This window comes from Aegilops tauschii, chromosome 4 (genome assembly GCF_002575655.3).
Source record: "Aegilops tauschii subsp. strangulata cultivar AL8/78 chromosome 4, Aet v6.0, whole genome shotgun sequence".
Taxonomy (NCBI): domain Eukaryota; kingdom Viridiplantae; phylum Streptophyta; class Magnoliopsida; order Poales; family Poaceae; genus Aegilops; species Aegilops tauschii.
The window spans coordinates 210,599,707-210,615,512 of record NC_053038.3 but is presented as its reverse complement, the minus strand read 5'-3'; the positions used below and the strand labels follow the sequence as shown (position 1 = coordinate 210,615,512).

The 15,806-nt window shown below is 40.1% G+C and overlaps 2 long non-coding RNA genes across 2 annotated transcripts; one reads left to right on the top strand and one right to left on the bottom strand.

The window, feature by feature from the left end:
- Positions 1 to 5,287: 5,287 nt before the first annotated feature.
- Positions 5,288 to 7,985, bottom strand: LOC123493659 (uncharacterized). Its single transcript, XR_012182802.1, has 3 exons — positions 7,861 to 7,985; positions 6,706 to 7,097; positions 5,288 to 6,416 (listed from the first exon to the last, which is right to left on the bottom strand). It is a non-coding gene; the product is annotated as an uncharacterized lncRNA (long non-coding RNA).
- Positions 7,986 to 11,556: 3,571 nt separating this feature from the next.
- LOC109759350 (uncharacterized) lies at positions 11,557 to 14,801 on the top strand. The gene is made up of 3 exons (XR_002232066.3): positions 11,557 to 11,839; positions 12,162 to 12,256; positions 14,520 to 14,801. It is a non-coding gene; the product is annotated as an uncharacterized lncRNA (long non-coding RNA).
- Positions 14,802 to 15,806: the final 1,005 nt, after the last annotated feature.

Genomic DNA, 15,806 nt, shown 5'->3' with positions numbered 1-15,806 from the left:
AGCGGTGTCAAATAACTCCAAAAGTTTGGTAAAGTGATTGCCAGGTGAACATATGTATGCACGGTGTAGAAATATGTGGAGCTGGGTTGGATTTATATGTGTGAAAAAAATGCTACAACCACGTTAATTAATGCAAGCTGAAAATTCGCTCAAAGTGGTAAGTGCTGGTCCTAAGCTAGACCGGATTAGAGACGCGAGCCTAAGACACAGACGAATTCACGACCGTGATAAAAGTTAAAATACTGAGTGCTAGATCAAAAAAGGATATACAAACAATTAGTGCTAGCAAGCCACTTAACTTTTTTTCTTTCTCTCCTTTTTGCCTCACGATCCTCATATACTGAGCACTACTAGCCACGTGTTCCTTTTTTTGAAGTTCACTCCCCAACCGAACCAAAAATATCAGCATTGTATTCCCTTCCAAACACCTACTCTGTTTTTTTCTATCTCCACTTCCCAAACGAACTACAAGTCCAAAAGGAAATAGATCCGAACAACTTTTCTTACTCTTTTTGTCCTATTACTTGCTTCCTTTCTGATCGGTCCTTCTTCTCCTTCCTTCCACTAGTAAATGTGCACGTGCAATGCACGTCTCAACTAATATTACAATCATATGTGAATAAGCACATCGTTTGTTATAATTAGTACCCTCAACCTGAACATATGCTACTACCGTACATCCATCTTAAATTATGTATATAATTAAGATCCATTTATACAAATATGTTATTAGAAACAGTATTGATCAGTTTCAGATTTTACGTATATACCTAAATAAGCAAGCATTCAGATATGACATTCATTTCCAAAGCAACACCAGAAGAATTCTTAACTCTCAAGATTGAAGGCTCTGCTGTATTTTCAGGGATGTGCATGCAAACTTGTTTAGTCATCAATCCACAATATATGCATTTCTATTGTAAAATAATTCCTTGCAGGGTACACCTATGCAGCTAACATGCATTTCTGCATCACATTATTATTATCGATGATTACTAACTTTTCTAACTTCCTCTCCATTTCTCATTAGAACATGATACATGCAGGAGCAGAGAAGGAACCCAGATGGTTACCAAACCGGTGGCGAAGAAGATGACAATGCTCAGAGAAGCACCTATGGTGACAGTCGTATGGCCGAGCTTGAGCAGCACCAAGACCATACGCCCCTCAAACATTAATGAAAAATTTGGTCATTATTTTTGTTCCGGCCAACAGGTTAGCCCCACTTGCCCCCTAAACTTTAATGAAAAACTTGGTCATTATTCTTGCTCCGACAAATAGGTTAGCCCCACTTACCTTCCCTGCCCCATCACCAAGGTAAATAATAACATAGTAGCATACAAAAACCCAAACATCAGCAGGGCAGGTTGCACACTTTGTAAACTGATGACATCATGATAGTGAAAGGTTATTTTACTGCTAACATGAAGTCAATCACTACATGCCTTTTAAAAATGCTTTTCAATGTACCCAGATATTACGTGCTTTGTCTGCAGTACCAAATTATCAGTCCAACTAAAACAACTACCTTAAAATATATGGATGGCATATCAAGAACAAGTACTTGCTTGATGAGATACATAACATGCCAAATTCTACATTTATTATTCAAATAACCAGTGAGACTTATCTGACCATAACACAATATTCATCAGATAATTAACTATGCGGCAATAATCCTATTACAATACTGCCCACCAAACTCAGAGAAGTAGTTTAGTTGCATTACTTCTTGCCGTGGATTGATAGCAGTAAGGACGACCAATAATACAAAATAATGAAGTTGGAAAAAATATAAGTTGGGGCATACTGATCTTATGCGTGACTTGTCCCCTATGAAGAAACAAGTCAGACCTGCGGGGTGGTGTGTTATGTATTTTACGTGCTTCGTCTGCAGTACCAAATTATCAGACCAACTAAAACAGCTAACTTAAAATATATGGGTGGCATATCAAGAACAAGTACTTTCTCGGTGAGATACATAACACGCCAAATTCTACATTTATTATTCAAATAACCAGTGAGAGAATTAACTAACCATGAACACAATATTCATCTGATAATTAACTATGCGGCAATAATCCTATTACATTACTGCCCACCAAACTCAGAGAAGTAGTTTAGTTGCATTACTTCTTGGCATGGATTGATAGCAGTAAGGACAACTGACAATCCAAAATAATGAAGTTGGAAAAAATATAAGTTGGGGCATACTGATCTTATGGGTGACTGTATCAGGTCAAATAATGGTGGGCGAGCACAGAGACGTCCGTCTTGTCCATTGGGTGAGCAATTGCAACGGAGAACTAATGTGGGAGGTGTTCTAGAGCAGTATCAACACCGAACTGCAAATAAATTAACCCATCAGAAGTTCTAAAATGGCCCAAAGAATCAGAGAATGAGGAAATGGAGAGGGCTACATACATATGTCAAGTTGATACCTGAAACCAGTCATTTGGATCACAAATACTACTCAGTCAGCTTGAACTTAAAATAAGAACCAAGATGAGGGAAGCTGCCGACCTTGAAATAGAATCAATATGAAGATCATGTGTCTCAAAAATCTTGTTTGCACTTGGTAGTGAACTACTTATTGACAACAATTTTCTTTTCTGGTATATATGAAATATTGGGTATCAATTGCTAGCTGATGTATTGTTCTCACTTTCATATAAAAATCAATGCATCCGTCGTCATATAATACGAAATTCATAGAGATTAGCTGATGTATTGTTCTTCAATTCCTTCTCACACATATTAGAATTGGGAATGCAAATGACTCCTTGGAAATTCGGTGAACAGAAAAAATGTTGATTGAAAAGAGGAAGCGTCACTATATTACCATGGGCGTGTGACGAACAGCTTGTTGGCCAGGGCTGGACTTCGTCGTCTGCTTGGGCCGACATGGCGGATGCCTAAGGAGTGGAGAGAGCCTGCATCCGGCGGAAGCAAGGCGGGTAAGCCAGGTAGCAAGCCAGCAACTGGCGTCGGCGGCGCTCCTGGGCAACGCAGTCCATGCCTCAGCGCTGCTGCACCAAGAGTTCGCCGCGCGACCGCGCCAAGCCGGCAGGAACCAGGTGCGCCGTCCTCGCCCTCCTTGGGGCTGGCCCTAGCTTCGCCCCGACGCGCCCTCCGGTGGCGGCGGCGAGATAGGGAGGAGGTAGGGGAGGGAAGGAGTGGCGGCTAGGGTTCTCCCCCGAGACTCATGGAGGCGACGCGGTGGCTGCGATATGGAGAGCCCTTTTGCGTTTACGAAGCGTTGTACGCGGACGCGGTGTGGAATATTCCTCCGCGGGTGGAGTGCGTTCAGTCCTACTAAATTGCTAATTGCACACATAGCTCGGGATCAAAATAAGGGGGTGTTTGGTTCAGAAGTCCTAAGACGTTTTCTAGTCCCAGGGACTAATCAAAAAAGACTCTCTAATAGAGTCTTTTTCTAGTCCCTGTAGAAAAAGTCCCTCCCGTTTGGTTCCTAGGGACTTTTTAGGGACTTTTTGTAGTCTCTGGGACTAAAAAGTCCCTGAACCAAACACCCCCTAACTGTAACCATTAGATTTTATTTAGTGGGGCTAATCTAACGATGGTAATTAGGCTGGGTACATCTGCGGAGTGGCATTAAGAAATAATTAGTTTGATTGTTTAATAGTAGTATAGATATAGATAAAAAAAACTCCAGCCAACACACACGTTGGTGCAATACTCCTCGTACTATTTCCTTTAAAAAAATTACAAGGATCTCTTTCCTCACGTGATCAATGGATGGGTCCCGCAACAATAAATCCCAACCGAAATTATTCTATGGCAAAAACGAATCCAACATTGATTGAATTTATGCTGTGTGATCAAGCCTCTCAGCGCATGTATATGGACCCAGTTGAACTACCAGAGTTGTTTGCAACGACATGTTGGTACATATGGTGGCAATGCAGGCAATTGGTCCGGGGTGAACAAGTTCAGTGCCCAGTTCCGACTGCTCCAGCAATATACGCTTTAACCTTGAATTTTGTTAGAGCAAGAGGGATTTTGACCCAAGTCCCATGTACAAACATATGGTCTCCTGGCCTGACCGGACAGCAAATACTGAATGTCGATGCATCCTACTCAGAAGACGATTTCACAGGAGCTTGTGGAGCTGTGCTTCGCGATAACAGAGGAGGCTACATCAAGGCAGCTACGGCGAGACTTGACCACGTCCCAGATGTGGTTTCAGCAGAAGCAGCAGCGCTGTTGGAGGGACTAAACTAGCACAGAGCACTGGATGCAACAATCTTTTAGTACGTATGGACAACCTGATAGTGGTGCAGGCGCTACATAATAATGAAGGACACTCGATGGTGGCGGCTCCTATTTTGCAAGATTGTCGAGTGATGTTGAGAGAATTCAGGAAGGCTGTGGTAGAACTTTGTATTAGAGAGTCTAATATGGTTGCACATGAGCTAGCTCAGTGGGGCGGTGCCAATACTCCTACCTTTTGGGTGTAGGCTCCGCCGGATTTCCTCTTTAAATTTTTAGCTGATGATGTAAGTGTCATTTGAGTTTTAATAAAGCTAGCCATGATGGCCTTTCCGTAAAAAAAACACCAAACGTGCCACACAAGGAGAACAACTAGTATGGCTTCTGCTCCTTTATTTTTCTGCTATGTGACGTACACAAAGGTGAATATGATGACGGCAATGAAACAACTGATGGATGGTGTCAGCGGCGATCGAAATAATACGTGACAGCGGAAGATGACAATGAAGTGGACAATGGTGTATGCGGATGCGTTGTGAGCAAAACGTGACTAGAACTCGAAATTCTAAAAGTTTAGACACTAAAACTAGCAACTCGACACACAATGCAACCAAAAATTCAACAATGCAAAAACTAAGTGGCAATGGCGAAAAAGGCTCAGACTGTTTGGGATATGATGAACTAATCTAAATTTTCTTGTGTGGCTTTTTCTTGGACTCTAGGTATGAAGAACAGATGCGGTCTAGACAACAAAAACTGAAAATCTCACCGAGCAACCTGAAAACTGATACCACTTAATAGAGGCGAGGGTGTCCCGATCTTTCTATATGATGATAACTATCGATTTGGTGGAGACAACTTTGATGATCTGACTACAAACGTGCAACGACATTGCACCTTAGCAATCGCTAAACCAACTCCAAGAGGTTATTGACCACGCCGGAGCACGATCAACCTGACCACGAAGGTCTATTTCTGCAAGCAATCGAAGAACAAGCAAGAATATGATTAAGCAATCTGAATATTGCGAATATGGATGAAGTAATGATAAAAGTGGGGTTTCATAAGCGGTCTTGGTCTGCTCGTTGGACACAAATGAAGTACACAAAGTTGCAGCGATGGCTAACTTTTAACTAAATAAAACCCAAGTCTAAATGGTGCCTTAAGGGCTGTATTTATAGGGGAAAAGAGAGGGGATTTCGTCCACCCTTGACAAGGTGGGACTAAAACACCTCCTAAGTCGTTTCCCCTACAATATGGACTCTAAAAATAGCCAAATGAGAGGTATTTCGAAAATACATGGGCTAGCCCAAAACTAAGGTGACACAGCACCAATAATAAGCTATGGACAAAATTTTTGAAAGACATGTTGTATATTTCGTCCATCTTCTTGTATATCATCATGGTGGCTTCAAAGTGCGGAAATCTCCTCCGGAAACTCCGTTCTTGTTCCCTTCGCACGCGCCTTCATCATAGTGCTTGATCGTGCTCCAGTGTTCATTCTTCTTGTCCATACTAGGTGCTTCAACTGTAACCAACACAAATATATCTAAGTTAGGCAGCATCACATTCTCATGAAAATTAGAAACATTACTAAGAAACGAAAGTGCCTGATAATTTAACTGGCTTGCACGAGTTCTAGTAATTGGTCCAATAGGTATAGTTAGGGATGTAAACGGATCGGATCGGATCGGATAATGCTTTTACCGTATCCTCTACCATATTTTTTTGTCGGATTCGGAGCGGAGCGGATATTGACCGGATGCGGATTCGAATGCGGATTATATCGGACTACGGATTCGGAGCGGATTCGGAGCGGACTCGGACCGGAAACGGGCAAAAAATATCGGGGGATACATGCAAAGACACATGAACTTGTATCTACTATATGCAAACTATATAAAAACACATTTTTAACTCACCACATTACACTAGAGAGTGGCCAAGCTTTTAAAGTCATAACACTCATACCACACGAATATGACAACAATAAACAGTTATGGTAATATGATGATAGCATTACACACGTCCAAGACAAATGTCTTACTTAAGAAATACTTAATTCAAAATTCTATTGAAGTTTTTATTTATTATAAAAGGCAAGTAATCTATCAAGTAGAAGCCCGTAACACATCCTTGACTTCTCTTCAACATGGTGTTTCTTCCAGTCCACTTGCAACATCCTATGAGAATGATAAAAGATATTTAGATGCTACACTGGACAATCAAAGAAATATTTGATAATTAGTTGTCATGAACTAAGTAGTTCGAACACACACACACACACACTAATCTGTATGTGCAAAGACGATAGAAGCTAGGTAATAACTAATAAGTATATACTAATATACATTAGCGAATTGTCCATTCCTTGATTGTCCTATGTAGCAGCAGCGTTCAAATTTACAGAAAAATTGTTGTCACTTTATAGAAATAAAATAGCAGTAATTATCAAGAGGTAATCAGACATACTTGCTATTTCTCTATGCATATTAATATGGTTCAAGAAGACTGATGTCCCATTCTTGCTATTTCTCTTTGCTTTATATGTGCAGTACTTGCATTTGGCCCATGCTTCCTTAATTTTTTGTCCATTTATCACCACCGCCTTGAATGTTCTATCAAAATGGTCCCAACATTGAGATTTGGTCTTCTTCTGTTTCTTCCCTGCAGGTTCATCTACTATTGCATCCAGATTCTCACCCTCTAGATCAATCACTTCATTTGCAACTTTATTGTCACTGCCCAAATTCAGTGGCTCTTCATTTTGACTTGCAACAGGGGTGATACTAACATACTTTGGACAGCATTTGCACTTGTTCTTGCAGATGTAGATCTTTCCCCTGATATCTTTCTCAAACGATCTGTAGAAAGATAAACAATATATAAGTAACCAAGCACTTCTTACCTATCAACAGCATCAATAGCTTACAAGCTGCAGCAAGCAAGGCATTATATACATAGATTCAGTGTTCTCAAGTCTATTAAATATTTAAGATGAAGCCTACTTGACTACTACAACTTAGTCTGCTCAATCTTATTTCACGGCCACATAGGTTTAAATATTAATAGCTAAGTTAGCTAGTACAGTACAAGATACAGATTGGTGATTGCTAAGTGTCGGTTAGCAGCTACTGTCCAAGTTTCAGAAAAAATCAGTTTCGTCCGTCATAGCTCTATGTAGCTGTTAAATTTCAGTTTCGTCAGTAAGGATTTTCTCCAGTTAGTGAAATAAGTTAAGCTGCAACCAGAAGTCCAGAACCAGTGATGATCACTCTAGTCCCTGTCGACTGAATTTTAGCCTTTATACGTGCTTGCAAGTGGGTTAGCCCCGACTGGCTCATATGCACGCAGACGGTCATCACGATGCGAATCGCGTTTGGCGCACTAAACTTGCCCATCGCCCGTGTACGACGTCGATCACGGCTGCAAGCAGCGCTGCCCCCCCCCCCCCCCCCCCCCCCGCACCGCCGCACATACTGCCACGACTACTCGAAGCCCAGCGCGAGGTGATGTACAGCAAGCTGCGTTACCTCATAGGTGCATACCATCATCCATCGATGCCCTACACTTACATGAATCAGTCTACATCCAGTAAATCATGGAACATTCAAGCAAAGTGCTCACCTCCGTCAGCTGGACCATCGCCTGCATCTTTACCCATAGCGTCAAGATGCGGCCGGCCCCTGGCGCTGGCGGCGCTGAAGAGGACGACATGCGACGACCACGGTTGACGGCTCTGATTGTGATCGTATACTATGATACTATTAGGGTTAGGGTTGTATTGTATTTATATGTGGCGATTATGATTACTAATTAATTCGTGGATGACTAATTGCATATTTGGGCCTGCGAATTGGGCTAAATTTATCGGATAATCCTGTTTGATACCCTCGGATAATCCGTAAAAAACAGCGGATAATCCACATCCGCCGGATATTACCGATATCATATCCGCTACCATATCCGTCGGTTATCCGGCTTACCATAATCCGTATCTGCATTCGTATCCGCCGGGTTCGTGCAAGTGTATACCATATCCTTAAAAACAGATGCGGATGCGGAATCGGAACGGAAATTATCCGTACCATTTACATCCCTAGGTATAGTAGCAGGGGTTGTGGGTATAACTGTGCTAGCCATGTCCTCATCATGTTTAGCTTGTAATATTAACTTGGTGCTTTTAGGTACATATGTCATTGGTAAAGATCCACGCTTCGACCCTTTCTGCGTATGGGGCAATGAGATATCGATGAACCAGCATCAAGTGAGAAAGCTGATAAAGATTGTTAGTAAAATGGGTCAAAAGATGGCAATTAAACTATTTGTTTACACTTTATCCAAGACAACAACGAACTGCAGGATGGTAAGTAAGAACTCTGCAGCCTTATTTTTACTGCCCATAATGAGTTGTGTTAGATGACAATGTCCAAATCTTTTTTCCTTTGAAGTGGTTCCCAAAGCAGTTTACTTAAGATTATCCCTCAAACTACATGATTGGTGGGCATGCAAAGGTTAAAGTATTTCTACCAGAACATGATGATTATCTAGATGTTTTCATGAAGACCGTGAAGGGTGGGCAGTCGAACATCACAAGGGGTTGGACTAGAGTCATGCGTTCCTTCTGCATGGAGGAGGCCACAATATGGGCATTTCGCTTCACCTTGTTCAGTAACCAGAATGTATTTCGCCTCTTTCTTTACTGTCTTTAATAGTACAAGTATACAACTGTGGTTCATCATTCTTTATTTGGTTCTTATCATCTTATGTAATTCTTGAACATATGTACCTATGAATCGAATAATGCATTGATTGTTTGAACCTAATGGATATGAATAAAGCTATATCATACATTCAAATTCAAATTCGGTACATTTTGAAATAGCAACAATTAAATTACGGTGAAATTACACTCTCCAGGTCGTTATGGCACACACGGTTGGTAAAACACAAACGTTTGTGATATACACCATAATCCGATACGGTTCACAGAGAGGAAATGTGTGCAAGCATGCACATAGTTGCCATTTGCAAAGCATGTGCGATGTCAGACAATATCACAAACGATGCGGGCAAACTAAACCTTTGTGATAGTTGCCTTATCATACATGATTCGCAATCATGAACTGTTTCTGATATGGTATGCATCATAAACGTTGCACCACAGAATAGCGTGTACAATAGTTGTCGTGTACGACGATATTAAGACGGTCCAACGTTTCGTAATCCTGTTCGACACTTGTACGATGATTAGCTAATCTTCTTAATTAGTTATCGCATACGGATTGGGAAAAGCGGGTGTGTGTGATTGTCTGCTTATCATACAGGTTCTATAATAGTGAATCGTTTGTGATGGGCCGCGCATCGTAAACGTAGCACCATAAAATACCAACTGCGATGGCAATGCGAGCACACACGAGTAGCGAGTATTGTATATGCATCAAGGCTCCCTATCCTCGACGATTTTTGGGTCGTGTGGGAAGGACCCCCCTATCACAGTCACTCACTTGGCGATGGTTCCAAATGCCGTGGCGGAAAGGAGTTAAACCGTTTGTATAGCACCTCGCTGTACCAGTGTCATACAAGACGGAAGCTCATCTTCCTCACCCAAGTAAGGCCTCAAATCTGCAATATTAAAAGTAGGACTAACTGCAAAATCTACAAGTAGCTCAAGTTTATATGCATTATCATTTATTTTATGTAACACCTTAAAAGGACCAGCAACATGTGGCATTAGATTTGACTTGCGCAAATCAGGAAACCTATCGTTACATAAATGTAACCAAACATGATCTCCAGGTGCAAAGACAACATGTTTGCTACCCTTATCTCCAATAAGTTTATATTTAGTTTTCATGCGCTCAATATTTTCCTAAGTTAACTAATTTATTTTTAAGATCAATTGAGCACGTTGTTTAGCATCAAATTAACCTTCTCCAAAGATGGAAGAGGCAACAAATCTATGGGTGTACGAGGTAGGAAACCATACACAATCTCAAAAGGGCACATCTTAGTAGTAGAATGTAGCGAACGATTATGAGAAAATTCAATATGAGGCAAGCATTCTTCCCACATTTTAAGGTTATTCTTCAAAACAGCCCCAAGCATAGTAGACAATGTTCTATTGACTACTTCAGTTTGTCCATCTGTTTGGTGGTGACAAATAGTACTAAAAAGCAGTTTAGTCCCCAAGTTAGCCCATAAGCATATTTATTGTGTTTGGACAAACATGAATCTTCGCCGAAGGAAAAACATGTTTATTTATGTATCTATCTATATCTGTACCAATTGTAATGGATTTAGATCGTTTGTAAAATTATCTTGGTCTGAATAGATGAACTCTTGAATATAAAGAGCACTAAACTTATTCTTTTGAGAAACAACAATCTTTTTATAATTTTTTTAAGAATAGCCTTATATTCCTTAACTTACTATTTTGCTTGATAGAGATCGATTTTAGAACTCCTTTGGGAACTCTCGGGGCAAATTGGATACTCAACAATTAAATTTCCCTATGATTTTTAGGAGGCCATTACATATGTATTGTTGAGATTGGAGGCTATGCTTTATATTTACTATTTAGAATTTTGGCACTCCATATATTTCATTAAATGATTTTCTTGCATTTTCCATTCCACTGCAATAGTAGGTTCATAAGTATTTTTACAAAAATGATAAGAATAAAAATTTGTAGTACTGGTAAACCATGTAGATATAAGTTCTTTTATGTGAGAATGTATCAAAATGACTAATGTGGTTTCTACTCCCTTCGCCCCAAAATGTAAGATCTTAAATTTTGGGAGGGAGGGAGTACTGTTTTGGTAATTGTTACGAATCATATATCATGAAGACAATAAATTAATGAATCATTGGAAGCTATATCACTTACTTAGTTACTGTACATAATGTAAAAAAATCTTATATTATGGGACGGAAATTGTAGTTTATTTGGAGGGGGTGACGTCCATTTGGAATAAATTTTTAAGCAAGATAAATAATTATTCCGATTTTTGTTTCTCATTTTTGGTACATAGTTAATTTAAATGTGTCCCATATAGTTTTTTATGCAAAATTTTAATATACTATGACGTTAAATTTAATTGGCTTCCGCATTTAAATTGGTACCATATCATATTAGTCTATACACTAATGTGCGCATTTTTATTTCCCTCAAAGAAAAGGGAAAATATGCATTATCCTCGAAAAAAGTATGCATTTTATTAGTGACAGATTTTTGCTAGGGTCATCAGCGTCTTCGGTGGCCGCGGTCTACGCCGCCGTCTTCTCTAGTTCGCTCGCCTGACTAGCCCCATGAGAGCGGCTGCGCAAGTGCCTCTCGTTGACAGTGCGTGCATCAGTAACCTCGCAAAGTCGTTCCTCGCGAACCGCATCGCAGCGCCGGCCGGAGCTGCGGCCATCTGGCCGTTCGCCTTTGCTGTGTGCTAGGTCGTCCCCGCTAAATCTGCAATCTCCTCCGACGCCTGCGTTGTTGAGCGGAGTCTCCACATCTAGCAGCACCGCCGGCGACTCTTATCCATCCATCAATGGAAGGAGCGTATCAATTTACTATGCATTATTTTCCCTTACCCTGCATTTGTACGAACAGGTGCATATCTTTCCTTTGCCTTACCATCTCCTCTCTCTATGAACCAGGAGTAAATTGTAGGCATGCATGGCACGGTTACCAAATTACTTGTTCTAATATTTTATTTAACAATTAGATTCTTGGAATTTTCTATTATTTGTGAAACTGGATCTGAATTGCTAGGTAAGAAAGAAAGGTTATAGTAACTGATTAAATGATCTTGCTTCCTCTATGGTGCATACATAACTTTAGAAGCACATCCGTGATGCATACATAACTGATATTGGTTTTGTCAAATCAGTTGAGCCCTTACTCCAATATTGTTATTTATCTGTAAATGCAGAAAGAAGTACCTTGCTGACAAATGAAATAGTTCAGAGATAACAATTTGGAACAGATAAGGCGGCTATGTCTGCAACACATTATATATTTAGTGAGGTAAGAATGCTTGCAATTGTTCTAACTATAGCTGTTAAAATCCAAATATTTAAGAATGGTTGACACAGGTAAAGTGCCAACATGTAAAATGTGCGGAGTGGTACAAAATAGTATTGTAAAGTGGTTGGCCGTAGTCTTAACGCTGATATGGTTTTTTAGCAAACAACAAACTGGAAGGTAGAAATTAATATGCTAAGAATTCAATTGGGTATTGAGCTAGATACTTTCCAAAATGGTATAATATTGAGTTAAAACCGAGTCATTGTGGAAATATTTTTTTTAAAGTACCAAGATTCATACATTTGGGACTGACATGTACTTGAGGAACCATTCCAAGTTCCATGCAAAAATCGGTTTGAGTTGATTGGGAGAATAATACCATGTTAGTTATACCTTACTGGAGGGAATACCTTTCTACATAACCATGCCTTCAACTTCTTAACGGAAGGCTTTATTCAGAAATTGAATAGGCTATCAGTTTCTCAAAAAGAACTTCTATTCATCTTTGACATGGGAACAATGGTTGCTTTTGTGACACAGAGGTATGAGTAATCAGGTAGATGGAAAGACGGACGACAAACAATTTATCGCAAAGAAGTGACAGAATGAAAACCTTCTGAAGTTTCAACTTTGTAATGACACTACCCTCATCTCCTTTTCTTCAACCTTCCAGTATGGCAGAAAAAGGACAATACTCTACAACAAAGGTGAACTAACACGACACATAATCTGAAAAATACAATCAGAATGGATAATATAGTGTCCAAGTGAATTGACCTCATTACAAACCTACCGAAGATGTTGAGACGACAATCACACAATATAAAATTTGGTACTTCAGTTTAATTTGGAAAAATCTTAAACCACACGTTGCTAAATGCACTATACAAAATACCAGATAAAGTGCAAGAGAAGTACATATGTTATATACTCCCTCTGTTCCTAAATATTTGTCTTTTTAGAGATTTCAAATGGACTACCACATACAGATATATATAAACATATTTTGGAGTGTAGATTCACTCATTTTGCTCCGTATGTAGTCACTTGTTGAAGTCTCTTGAAAGACAAATATTTAGGAACTGAGGGAGTGCATGAGAAGCCTAGATGTGATACTTTTAGGAATCCATGCCAGACTTCCTTATACACCATCCATAATCTTCTCTAAGTAGATGATATATGCCACAGGTCCCAGCATGTGCACATAGCACAATTGCAAAACTGAAAAATGCATTTTCATCCTAATAAGTAAAATTAAATTTGGAACCGTCGTAAGTATGGTGATGCTTTCCAAATATGTTAAACTTATTTTTTTGGCGATCTTTACCAAAACCACCATGCAACTGTACGCATACAATACATTGTGCATCAATAAATCTAAAAAAAATACCAAAAAGCGTAAAAAATGATGATTCAGTAGCTAGCTACTACCTGCAAATTTACATTGTCGATGAATCCTGAGAATTTAGAGCAAGCCTGCAATATATGACACAAAGTGAAAATAATACTTCCAGTTCAAGTAGTATAAATCTCAGTTTTATTACTCCACCTTCCAGTAAACCTCATATGTGACTAATTGAAAGTATGGGAAAAGGTGATGATTCCATCGGCTTTCTTCTTGTTGTATTTCTTAGCATGTCGTTGATGTGAGACCGGCTGGGAGGTGTCCGAGGTAGTTCTTGATGATGGAAGCAGTACTTCAACTTACGTGCTAGAGCAAGTCTCACAGTTTAGAAGAAAATGAGAAAATCTTTATAATGAAATTTGAACAAAAATTACTAATTAAAATGTAAGCCAAACCATAGTACTGTTCTTTCTCACAAATTATTATGAGAAGGTTGAACTATACGTACCTTCCCAGCCTTGCTTTGAAAAGGATGAAAATGTCATAATGGCTACCATCACCATCTTAGTTACTCACTATAGCGTATCACTCAATATAGAAACCAATTGGGCAATACGATGCCTAGGTGGCAACTTGATTCTTGTTAGTAAAATAGGTGTGCAACATGAGTCTTTTTAGAAAACAGGGATGGACAACATAAATCTAGCTTTGCCTGTGAGTTTGAGAGTGTTGTTGATGAGGACATCAATACCATTGTTACACCCACAGCCCTTGCTGCTATACATATTGGACCAATCACTAGAGCTCGTGCACGCCAATTAAATTAACAGATACTTTCGTTTCTTGGTAATAATTCTAATGTTTATGAGAATATGATGCTGCCTAAATTGGATATATTTGTCTTGCTTACAAATGAAGGGCCTAGCTTGGACAAGAGGGATGAACATTGGAGCAAGATTATGCGTGGAGATGATGGCATGTGCAAGGGGAACAAGAACGGAGTTACAAGAGATGATTTCAGGACTTTGAAGCCACCATAATGAGTGCATGAAGCCTTGGACGAAATATACAAGATGCCAATTCATAAATTTCGTCCAGAGGCTATTATAGGTGCTACGTCACCTTATTTTTGGGCCATGCCCATGTAATTTCGAAATAGTCAAGTATAGGCTGTTTTTTACAGTCCGTATGTGTGGCGAAACAACAGTTAGGGTTGGTTTCGGACCCCTCCTCCAAGGGCCATGAAATTCCCGCCTCTTCCTCCATATATGCAACCCTTAGGGCATCGTTTAGACTTTGGGTTTTGTTTAGATTAAAAGTTCGCCATAGCTGCAACTTCGCGTACTTCGTTTGTGTTCAACGACCAGACCAAGACGTCATAGAGCCCCACCTTGATCAATAAAGCTTTCCTCTTATATTCGCAATATCCAGATTGCAATCTTAGTTTCTTGATTGTTCTTCGTTTGCTTGCAGGAAATAGACCCTCGTGGTCAGGTTGATCGAGCTACGGTGGGGTCAATAACCTCTCGGAGTTGCTTTAGCGATTGCTACGGCGCGACGTCCTCGCACGTTCGTAGTCGGATCGTCAAAGTCTACTCCATGAAAAACGATAGCCACCATCTCATCGAAAGACGGGACACCTTTGCCTCTATCAAGTGGTATCAGATTTTCAGGTTGCTCGATGAGATTTTAGAGTTTTTTCGTAGTTTAGATCAAGTCTGTTCTTCATACCAAAGTCCATGAAAAAACTACAAAAAATTAGGGTTAGTTCATCATATCCGAACCAATCTGAGACTTTGCATAATCTTTTCTGTATTTACTTTGTTGAATTTGCGGTTGCATCGTCGTGTCTAGTTGCTGGTGTTAGCGTCTAGTGTTTTAGAGTTTCGAGTTCTGTTCACGGGTATTCACGCCGCCGTCGCATCATCATCATCCGCTGCCATATACCACCACCACACCAGATTCATCATCCGCTGCCATATACCACCACCACACCAGATTCATCATCCTCTACCATATACCACCACCACACCAGACACATCGCCACCGCCAAATACCACCATATATCCGAGTCCATATATACCACGCCACCAATCTGAGTCCACATATACCACCGCCTGTCCATCACCAATCCGAGTCCACATATACCACCACCTGTCCATCACCAATACGAGTTTTTTTTCATATTAGGTTTGTTTTCGAGAT